Source organism: Triticum aestivum, chromosome 5A, assembly GCF_018294505.1.
Source record: "Triticum aestivum cultivar Chinese Spring chromosome 5A, IWGSC CS RefSeq v2.1, whole genome shotgun sequence".
NCBI classification, from domain to species: domain Eukaryota; kingdom Viridiplantae; phylum Streptophyta; class Magnoliopsida; order Poales; family Poaceae; genus Triticum; species Triticum aestivum.
This window is the reverse complement of record NC_057806.1, coordinates 380,050,610-380,063,044: the sequence shown is the minus strand read 5'-3', so window position 1 is coordinate 380,063,044 and position 12,435 is coordinate 380,050,610.

The following is a 12,435-nucleotide window of genomic DNA, read 5'->3' as shown; positions in this document are numbered from 1 at the left end:
TGTAGTGAATAAAAGTATAGCTCCAAGTAAAGTTATCGATGAACGAAGACGAAAGAGGGGATGCCTTCCGGGGCATCCCCAAGCTTAGGCTCTTGGTTGTCCTTGAATATTGCCTTGGGGTGCCTTGGGCATCCCCAAGCTTAGGCTCTTGCCACTCCTTGTTCCATAGTCCATCGAATCTTCACCCAAAACTTGAAAACTTCACAACACAAAACTTAACAGAAAACTCGTAAGCTCTGTTAGTATAAGAAAATAAATAACCACTTAGGTACTGTTGTGAACTCATTCTAAATTCATATTGGTGTAATATCTACTGTATTCCAACTTCTCTATGGTTTATAAACTCTTTTACTAGCCATAGATTCATCAAAATAAGCAAACAACACATAGAGAATAGAATATGTCAAAAATAGAACAGTCTGTAGTAATCTGTAGGTTTCGAATACTTTTGTAATTCCAAAAATCCTGAGAAATTAGGAAGTCCTAGGAAATTTGTTTATTAATCTACTTCAAGTGGAATTGGAATTTTATCGCTCTCTGGTAAAAAATGAAAATTATTCTCGTGAGCGCATACTTTCTGTTTTTTACAGCAAGATCAAATAACAATCACCCAAGAAGGTCCTAAAGGCTTTACTTGGAACAAACACTAATTAAAACATAAAACCACATCTAAACATAGGCTAGATGAATTATTTATTACTAAACAGGAACAAAAAGCAAGGAACAAAAATAAAATTGGGTTGCCTCCCAACAAGCGCTAACGTTTAAAGCCCCTAGCTAGGCATGATGATGTCAATGATGCTCACATAAAAGATAAGAATTGGAACATAAAGAGAGCATCATGAAGAATATAACAAGCACATTTAAGCCTAACCCACTTCCTATGCATAGGTATTTTGTGATCACACAACTTATGGGAACAAGAATCAACTTGCATAGGAAGGCAAAACAAGCATAACTTTAAAACTTTAAGCACATAGAGAGGAAACTTGGTATTATTGCAATTCCTACAAGCATATGTTCCTCCCTCATAATAATTTTTAGTAGAATCATGAATGAATTCAACAATATAACCATCACATAAAGAATTATTTTCATGATCTACAAGCATATAATATTTACTACTCTCCACATAAGCAAGATTCTTCTCATGAATAGTAGTGGGAGCAAACTCAACAAAATAATTATCATGTGAGGAATAATCCAATTGAAAACTAAAATCATGATGACAAGTTTAATGGATATCATTATTCTTTATAGCATACAAGCCATCACAATAATCATCATAGATATCAACTTTGTTCTCATAATCAATTGGAACCTCTTCCGAAATAGTGGATTCATCACAAAATAAAGTCATGACCTCTCCAAGTCCACTTTCATCAATATAGTCATCATAAATAGGAGGCATTCTTTCATTATAATAAATTTGCTAATCAAAACTTGGGGGACAAAAAATATCATCTTCATCAAACATAGCTTCCCCAAGCTTGTGGCTTTGCATATCATTAGCATCATGGATATTCAAGGAATTCATACTAACAACATTGCAATCATGCTCATCATTCAAATATTTAGTGCCAAACATTTTAATGCATTCTTCTTCTAACACTTTGGCACAATTTTCCTTTCCATCATACTCACGAAAGATATTAAAAAGATGAAGCGTATGAGGCAAACTCAATTCCATATTTTTTGTAGTTTTCTTTTATAAACTAAACTAGTGCTAAAACAAGAAACAAAAAGATTCGATTGCAAGATCTAAAGATATACCTTCAAGCGCAAACCTCCCCCACAACGGTGCCAGAAAAGAGCTTGATGTCTACTACACAACCTTCTTCTTGTAGACGTTGTTGGGCCTCCAAGTGTAGAGGTTTGTAGGACAGTAGCAAATTTCCCTCAAGTGGATGACCTAAGGTTTATCAATCCGTGGGAGGCGTAGGATGAAGATGGTCTCTCTCAAACAACCCTGCAACCAAATAACAAAGAGTCTCTTGTGTCCCCAACACACCCAATACAATGGTAAATTGTATAGGTGCACTAGTTCGGCGAAGAGATGGTGATACAAGTGGTATATGGATGGTAGGTAAAGGTTTTTGTAATATGAAAATATAAAAACAACAAGGTAACTAATGATAAAAGTGAGCACAAACGGTATTGCAATGCGTTGAAACAAGGCCTAGGGTTCATACTTTCACTAGTGCAAGTTCCCTCAACAATAATAACATAATTGGATCACATAACTATCCCTCAACATGCAACAAAGAGTCACTCCAAAGTCACTAATAGCGGAGAACAAAGGAAGAGATTATGGTAGGGTACGAAACCACCTCAAAGTTATTCTTTCTGATCGATCTATTCAAGAGTCCGTAGTAAAATAAGATGAAGCTATTCTTTTCGTTCAATCTATCCTAGAGTTCATACTAGAATAATACCTTAAGACACAAATCAATCAAAACCCTAATGTCACCTAGATACTCCAATGTCACCTCAAGTATCCGTGGGTATGATTATACGATATGCATCACACAATCTCAGATTCATCTATTCAAACCAACACAAAGTACTTCAAAGAGTGCCCCAAAGTTTCTACCGGAGAGTCAAGACGAAAATGTGTGCCAACCCCTATGCATAGGTTCATGGGCGGAACCCACAAGTTGATCACCAAAACATACATCAAGTGAATCAATAGAATAACCCATTGTCACCACGGTTATCCCACGCAAGACATACATCAAGTGTTCTCAAATCCTTAAAGACTCAATCCGATAAGATAACTTCAAAGGGAAAACTCAATCCATTACAAGAGAGTAGATGGGGAGAAACATCATAAGATCCAACTATAATAGCAAAGCTCGCGATACATCAAGATCGTACCACCTCAAGAACATGAGAGAGAGAGAGAGATCAAACATATAGCTACTGGTACATACCCTCAGCCCCGAGGGAGAACTACTCCCTCCTCATCATGGAGAGCACCGGGATGATGAAGATGGCCACCGGAGAGGGATTCCCCCTCCGGTAGGGTGCCAGAACGGGTCTAGATTGGTTTTCGGTGGCTACGGAGGTTTCTGGTGGCGGAACTCCCGATCTATTGTGCTCCTCGATGTTTTTAGGGTATATGGGTATATATGGGAGGAAGAAGTACGTCGGTGGACCTCCGGGTTGTCCACGAGGCAGGGGGCCCGCCCAGGGGGTGGGCGCACCCCCCACCCTCATGGGCAGCCTGGGACTCTCCTGGTCCAACTCCGATACTCCGTGGGCTTCTTCTGGTCCAAAAATAAGTTCCGTGAAGTTTCAGGTCAATTGGACTCCGTTTGATTTTCCTTTTCTGCAATACTCTAAAACAAGGAAAAAACAGAAACTGGCACTAGGCTCTAGGTTAATAGGTTAGTCCCAAAAATCATATAAAATAGCATATAAATGCATATAAAACATCCAAGGTTGATAATATAATAGCATGGAACAATCAAAAATTATAGATATGTTGGAGACGTATCATCCCCCATGGGTTGATTAGCTCATACTGTTTCTTTCCCAAATTAATCTTACTTTTCCAATCGGAGTTCGATCACAGACAGACCAATGACTGCAAGCCCCGAAGCCATCGGTGCAAACTCTCACCTCTTGAAGCAGGCGAGGAGCTCGTCGACCTCAGCGGTGTCAACATCCGCGAGCACCTCCCCGTCCACATGCTCCTCCCTGTCGGGCCTCTCCCCGGTCCGCAGCAAGGACCCAGTGCGGTCGATCATCTGGGAGCGCGGGGCAGGGCGGTAGAGGAAGAGGTCACAGAGGAACCGGCCCTGCGGCGTACCGTGGCGGCGGCGCCCGCACGGGCAGGTTGGGCATGGGAGAGTACCTCTGCAGCTGGGATGATGAGGCGTGGGAGAGGACGTCGTTGTTGAGGAGCAAGTTGAGGAAGCGCGCCGCCTCGGGGGGCCGGAACCGGACCATGGCGCAGGACGTGCGGCTCACTCGGTCCCCAGCGCTTCTTCCCTTGGATGAGGATGAAGATGGCACTTCTCGAGCTCCACCTGCAGCGAGATGAAGCGGCACAACACCACGCGTGTCACATCCTAGTTAGCCATGCATTAGAGTGTTGCATCATGTTTACTCTTTCATCAGAAACCTGAAATGGGGATGACAGAACCCCCAGTCCCCTTTGAAACCAATTAGGGTTTACTAAAAACTTTTTCAATGAACCTGAAATGCCCTTCTAAAATGCCCATCATTTTTGTCTTGGTTCAGAACCTCTGCCAAAAGTGGTGCACATTTTCCTAGGCCATCTTAGGATTTTTGAATTAAATCATAAATATTTGAATTTGGGCATTTAAAATTATATAAAATATTTAAATGCTCAAATAACTCCAAACTAAAATGTTTCATGTTGGAAATAATCCAACTATGGACCAGGAGTAGTTTGGTGATTTTAGGAGTAGCCTAAGTATTTTATTTAATTCAACAAAGTTGCAGAAGTATTAAAAAAACAGAAAACAGAAAAGAAAATGGAAAAGGCTTACCTGGCGCCCAGCACCCGGCCCACCTGCCGGCCCAGCCCAGCACCGCGCCAGCGAGCTGCTTGCCGGCCAGGCAGGCAGGCAGGTGCTCGACGGCGAGCACCGCATGGGTGCCACGCACCTGCTCGCCGCCTCGCCGCCTCCCTCGCCCGGCTAACGCCGTGAATCGGCCTCCCTCTCTCCCCCGAACCTCCCAGACACCCCCTCTCCTCTCCAGCTCCTCTCCCTCGCTCTCCCACGCCATGGCCGACGCCATCGCCGCCACCCCCTCGCCGTAGCCACGCCCTCCGTCAACCCCACGCCGTGCCGCCGTGTCCAGGAGCTCCGCCGCCGTCCACTTCATCGAGCTAGCCGAGCCCCGTGTGCTCGTGCGGCCCGAGACCACCGCACCGACCTCGCCCGAGCTCGCCGTCGCCGGAGATCCCCTTCAACGCCGTCGCCGCCTCAGCTCGTCCCCGACCCTGCCGGTGGCCTCTACAGGAGCGCTGTGAGCCTAGCTACCCCTCCGACCCTCCCTCTCTCTTTCCCGAGCCGTGTAGCCACCGCACGAAGATCACACGCACGCACCGCCGCGGATCTCGTCGCCGACGTGCTCCCGGCCATCCTCCGGCCAACCCGCGGTGTCCAACGCACTCACCACGCTGCGTTAGGCCCAACCGTGCACGTCCCGCACCTCCCCGCACACCCTAGCGTCAAGTTCGTCTTCGGCCGAACCCCGGTGGCCGCCAAAGTCGTCGCCGGCGCCAACTCCGGCCACCCCGACCCCAACGGACTCCACCAAGAGCTGCGGCTCGACCTCAGCTCCTCTCCGGTGCCCTCCGCGGCTCGTTTGGTTGCCGGAACGGCAAAAATCACTTCCGCCGCCGCGTCGGGCTCGCCGGCGGCTAAACGCCGGTGCAGCCGACCCGGGTTTGACCACGGGTGGGCCCTGGTTGACTCCCCTGAGTCAATGACAGGTGGGGCCCAGCCCTGTTAATTAAACAGGTTTAGTTTTAATTAAACTTTAATTAATTTAATCACCCTGACATGCGGGACCCACTGTCAGGTTTGACCCGGACGTGTTCCGTTGACCTGCTGACGTCACACTGACGTCAGGCTGACGCAATAATTGATTTTCTGGAATTATTCTAATATAGGAAATTCCAGAATATAATTTAAACTTCAAAAATTCATAACTTTTATTCTGTAACTCCAAATCAGACAAATTATATATGAAAAATGATCAGAAAAATCCAATCTATCCATCTGTACTATTTTCATGCATGACTAAACAAGTTAACTTGATGTTTAATGCAGAACAAGGAAAAACACTTTAAAGGGCCATGTTTGAGTTTGAAATTTGAATCTTTGATTCAAATTGGTTCAAACCCTTCTGGTCTTAGTTGCATTAGCCCAACACACTCATATTGCTATGTTTCATGCATGCATCATATTGTTGCACATTGTTTGGTAATGGTTGTATATCGGTGTTCTTTGCGGCAGGATCTGCCCCCGAGGAGTACCGTGATTACCCTAACGAAGAACCGTATCAGTGCATCGAACCATCAGGCAAGCAACCAACCATTTGATCATATCGATACAATCCCATGTTCTCGCTCCTGCTCTCTTTTACTGCATTAAGACAACGCGTTTCAAACTGCTGTGTGCTACGGTAGTTGAACCCACTTCCTCTGCATGACCTGTCATTGCCACAGTAACTAGATGAAACCCACTAGCATGTGTAGGAGTTGATTGAGCCATATGTATGTGTTGTTCCTACCTTGCTATGCCTGCTATGCTTAGAGTCGTGTCAGGTCTGGTTCATCTGGGTGATGGGCTAGAGTGAAATGATTATGTCGGTAATGGAGTGGTGTGGTGAACACGATTTGGTAAAGGTATCGATGAGAGGCCATGTAGGAGTACATGGTGGGTTGTTTCATTGAAGCCGACATTAAGCACTGAGATCTGTATGTGTGATTTAAGATTCAGCTACTACCATGCATTGGGCCCGAAACCAATGGACCCTCTCGACTTCTTATTCACCCTAGTTCTCTGTCCAGGAGTTGCAAGTAGTTTCTGGTGTTTGTAGTATACTGGAGGCCGTGGACAGCGCTGACCGTAGGGGTGGGCTGTGATGCGGTAGGTACGTGGCACGGTGTACCGAATACCCGTTAGGTATCTCGGGAACCCTGTTCACATCGTTTGGGGCTGTGAGCGATACCTCGGCCGGATCTCCTCATGGATGGAACCCGAATAGGCGATAAACCTGGACTAGAGACTTAGGTGATTAGGTAGGTCGTGGCCGACACCCACGTTGGGCTTCCGCTTGAAGGTTGCCGAGTACATGTCGTGTAAACGACGGTAAGAGGTGAGAGCGTGTATGAAGAAGTACACCCCTGCAGGGTTAACATGATCTATTCGAATAGCCGCGTCCGCGGTAAAGGACTACTTGGTTGCCTATACAGTTCATAGACAAGTAAATGGAAACTACTAAAAGCCTCAAGATAAGTGTGAGTGCCGAGGATGGCTCTTCCGTAGGAAGACGGAGGTGGATCCTCGGTAGTGTATTGAAGTGGTGATTAGTGGACTCGTGTGCGCAAAACCATTTCAATTGGAGTCTCGTAGGTTAGCCTAGCCAAGAGTCAAAGCTGGCTTGCTGCAATAACTCCACCAACCCTTCTTGATAATATGCATGTATGTAGGATCTGATGTAAGTCTTGCTGAGTACCTTTGTACTCATGTTGCTATAATTTACATTTTTACAGAAGACGCTGCAACCCCTTCTGATGGGTTCTACGTAGACGTTGACATCAATGAGTAGGCTAAGACCCAGGTGGTGATCCTGAGCTTGTGAAGGACCACGTAGTATAGCTAGGCTTTCCAAGCCTCTTTTATTTTACTAGTTGTCTGTACTCAGACAAGTTACTTCCGCTGCTGGTTTGTATGACTGTATGACTTGAATGCTGGGTCGTGTGACCCGTACCTTTGTGTATGTTATGTATGGCTCTCTGAGCCTTAAATAAAGTACTTGTGTCGTAGAGTCATGTTGTGATGCTTCGTTGTATTTGCACATATCGAGCATATTGTGTGTATGATTGAAATGCTTGGTATGTGTGGGATCTGACTATCTAGTTGTTTATCTTTAGTAGCCTCTCTTACCGGGAAATGTCTCCTAGTGTTACCGCTGAGCCATGGTAGCTTGCTACTGCTCTGGAACACTTAGGCTGGCCGGCATGTGTCCTTCCTCGTTCCGGTGTCTGTCCCTTCGGGGAAATGTCACGCATTGAGTACCGGAGTCCTGTTAGCCCGCTACAGCCCGGTTTACCGGAGTCCTGCTAGCCCAGTGCTACAGCCCGGACCCACTTGCTGTTGACCGACACGTTCGAGGCTGGGTCATGAATGCCTGTCCCTGTAAGTCTGTGCCACTTTGGGTTTACGACTAGTCATGTCAGCCCGGGCTCCTTATCATATGGATGCTAGCGACACTATCATATACGTGAGCCAAAAGGCGCAAACGGTCCCGGGCAAAGGTAAGGCGACACCCGTGGGGATACCGTGCGTGAGGCCGCAAAGTGATATGAGGTGTTACAGGCTAGATCGATGTGACATCGAGTCGGGGTCCTGACAGCGTTGGCATCAGAGCCGGACTGCCTGTAGGTTCTCCAAGCCAAACTGGTCGATGTTGAGTCTAGAAATTCTTTAGTTATATGTAGGGGAATTGTTTGTGGGTTGGAACGTAAGGCTCTTTTTACTCCTTTATCTTATGACATTCTGATCTGAGTCAGTCTATTCTTCCACCGGGGGTTAAGGAATTAGGATCTATTCTCTCTATCAGGATCACGTGTTACTAATCAGTAGTACCTTATAAGTTTGATGGATACAAGCCTAGTTCAATTCTACTACCACATTATGTTGCTAGGATGGACTCAGAACTTGATATGATGATGTTGAGTGTGTATGTAATCCTTTGTCAAATGTCTCAAAATCCTTCTTGAGCATTTACAGCTGTTATGCTGCCGAAATTTTGCTAGAAATTCTAATGCCTTTGCATTATGATTGTGTTTTCAGATGGCCACTCGCGACCTCAATCAAGTGGTTCGCCTGACTCGATGCCTAGATGTACCCGGCCATACTGCCATGTTGGTCAGGGTAATGACTGAGGCTGGATACCGTTGGTATCCTGAGTACACGGTCGAAGAGCAATTCCGAGACTTTAATCAAAGCCAGTATCTCTGCACTGTCAGGATATTTCCATCTTATCCTGGGTCCACCGAGCCCCTTCACTGCTCCTATGGACTCGGGGTTACTATTGAGATGGCTGTGCAGGACGCCGCCTACTCTATGATGACCATCATGCGAGTCAGGTCTGGTCTATTTCGGGACTCTGATTTCCGGTATATGCCAGGATCACTTCCGGGAGCACAAGGGTATCTCCAGGCTATCTATGCTGACCCCACTCAGGAGGATTCACGGACTCGCACCACTGCTGAGATGCTCGAGGATAAGGACCGTGAAAATCGGGCCTTGAGGTTAGAGCTCTTCAATACCCGTGCTGACCACTGGGCCACATTGACTCGGTTTGCACCGGCGGTGCAAGCTGGATATTCGGATATGCGCGATCTCTATCCTGTGAGATCTGCTCTGCCAGACGTGATGGGTTGGCGTGATGTAGGAGGCATCACCCCACCTCGCGGTCCCCGCAGGCCACCGTCTGTTGGTCCACGACCTCATCCTAGCCCTATGGTCCACAAGCTCCGCGAGATCGTCTGTTTCCGGATGATCATGTTGAGCTTCCAGGCTATGGAGGTGATTTCTACGAGAACTACTACGGATCGGTCTGAGTTAGTGGTAGTATCACTAGTTCGCACTAGCTGTGTCGTCTATCGTTCCGCGTGACTCGTGGGATATGACCTAGTTTGTACTCTTTCCGGAGGTGTAGAAAAATAATGTATAGGAGCTTGGGATGCCTCCGATGAGATGTAATCCTCTTTTCACCGTAATAGTACTTTGTTTGGTCTTGTACTAAACCCTGTATGGTGTGTATGACGATGGAATAAAGAAGCAGTTTCTGTATCTACCATGTCATACGGATGATCATCTTGCATTTCGAGTTATTCCTTACATTTTGTATCCTATGTCGGAATTTTATCATTCTGACTAAATCATTGTCTTGTTTACCTAGGATGGTCAACACGCGCACTAACCCTGCTCCTCAAGAGCAGGCCGAAGGCAGTGAAGTCAGGAATGCAAATCTGCCTCATCCTCCTTCCCTAGCCGAGGTTATGATGGAAGCTGAGAGAAACAAGCGGGAGACCAACCGTTTGTTGGAGCGTATTGAACAGAACACAGCACACCATCAGAGGACTAACGTGGTGTCACTCAGTGATTTCATCAAGTTACATCCACCCACGTTCCACCACTCCGTCGAGCCTCTCGACGCTGATGACTGGCTTCGCAGTATCTCTCACAAGCTGCGTTCCGCGCTAGTAGCTGAGGCTGACAAGGTCACCTTTGCTGCATATCATCTTGAAGGCCCCGCCAGTCTATGGTGGGAGAATTATGGAGCTATGCGCCCAGCGGGCCATGTCACTACTTGGGCTGAATTCAGCGAGGCTTTCCGTGAACATCACATTCCGGAGGGTCTCATGGACCGTAAACGTGAGGAATTTTGCAATTTCACCCAAGGCCGACTCTCTGTGGATGCTTACAGCAGGGAGTTTGGTAACCTCGCACGATATGCAACTGAGGAAGTTTCTACTGATGCCAAGAAGCAAGCAAGGTTCCGTAAGGGACTTAGTCCTGAGCTTCGCCGCGACCTCCGTCTGCATGAGTGCACATCTTTTCAGAAGCTTGTTAACAAGGCCATCAGTGCTGAAACTGGTCAGACTGATTATGACGCAACACGCAAGCATGGCCGTGACATGGGTTCCTCATCCGGTGCTGGTCCTCAGAAGCGCCGCGTGTGGGTGCCCAACACCGCCCTGCCACCCAGGTTCACACCGAGGCCATCTTTCCAGGCGCCTCGCCCTGTTCAACAGTCTGCTCCAGCCAAGCCCTATGGGGGTCCAACCAACAATGCTCCTCCACGTACCAGTTCCGTGACTTGTTTCAAGTGTGGGGAATCTGGCCACTATATGCGTGAGTGTCCCCAGACCAACCCCAACCAATCTGCTAAAGCTGTTGGCCGTGGCAAGCCGACAGGGAAAGTGTTCCACGCCAAGCCGGCCACCGCTACACGTGGCCATGTCAACTGTATCTCTGCCGAAGAAGCTCAAGAGGATCCCAACGTCGTTCTTGGTACGCTTCTTGTTAATTGCCACCCGGCATCTGTTCTTTTCGATACAGGAGCCTCTCATTCTTTTATATCCGAAAATTATGCTCGTTTGCATAACATCGCATTCGGTGATATGCCAACCTCTATGGTAATTCAAACTCCGGGATCCAAATGGCAAACCTCTAGAGTAAGCCATGGAAATGAAATCCAAGTCGACAGACTAGTTTTCCTCGCATCTTTGATAGCTCTCAAATTTTCAGATATTAATATCATTTTGGGTATGGACTGGATGTCAGCTCATCATGCCAAAATTGATTGCTTCTCTAGGACTGTTCAACTCACTCATCCTTCGGGGAAGATAGTCAATGTCTTGACCCGATTAGCCAAGCGACAATTATATTCTCTTAACGCCAGCCCTTTGCCAGACCTTGAGGACGTTCCGGTAGTCCGTGACTTCCCGGATGTCTTCCCAGAGGAATTGCCAGGTGTTCCACCTGACAGGGATGTTGAGTTCGTAATAGACCTCATTCCAGGAACCGTTCCGATTGCTAGAAGACCCTATAAGATGGCACCACTAGAACTAGCCGAGCTTAAGAAACAACTCGATGAGTCCTTGAAAAAGGGTTTCATCCGACCTAGTTCATCTCCGTGGGCTTGCCCCGTCCTCTTCGTCAAGAAGAAGGATGGTACGGACCGGATGGTTGTAGATTATCGACCTGTCAATTTGGTCACAATCAAGAACAAATATCCGCTCCCAGGATCAACGACCTGTATGATCAGCTCGCTGGATCCTCAGTCTTCTCCAAGATGGATTTGAGGTTGGGCTACCATCAAATCAAAATCAGAAACGGGGACATTCCTAAAACGGCCTTTGTTACTCGTTATGGCCAATACGAGTACACCGTCATGTCCTTCGGTTTAACCAACGCTCCAGCCACCTTTTCTCGGTTAATGAACTCAATCTTCATGGAGTATTTGGATAAATTCGTCGTAGTTTATCTCGATGATATACTCATCTACTCCAAGAACGAGGAGGAACATGCCGAACATCTAAGGCTAGTGTTGAAGAAACTTCGAGAGCATCATCTTTATGCCAAATTTTCTAAATGTGAATTTTGGTTGTCAGAAGTGACCTATCTGGGTCATGTAATATCTGGTAAAGGTATTGCTGTTAACCCTGAGCGAGTTCAAGCCGTCCTTAATTGGACTCCACCTGAATCGGTCAAGCAAGTTCGGAGTTTTCTGGGCTTAGCGAGCTATTGTCGTCGCTTTGTCGAAAACTTCTCCAAAGTTGCCAAACCTCTAACCGAACTCCTCAAGAAAGATAAGAAGTTCGAATGGACTCCACAATGTGAGCACAGCTTTCAGGAACTGAAAAGACGCCTGACTTCTGCTCCCGTACTGGTACCGCCAGACTTCTCCAAGGACTTTGTTATCTACTGCGACGCCTCGCGACAAGGACTAGGTTGCATTCTCATGCAAGATCGACACGTAATTGCCTACGCTTCACGGCAATTGCACCCACATGAGGAGAATTATCCTACTCATGATCTAGAGCTTGCAGCCGTAGTCTATGCACTTAAGACCTGGCGACATTACCTCCTCGGTAACCGTTGCGAAATATTCACTGATCACCAAAGTCTGAAGTACATTTTCACCCAACCG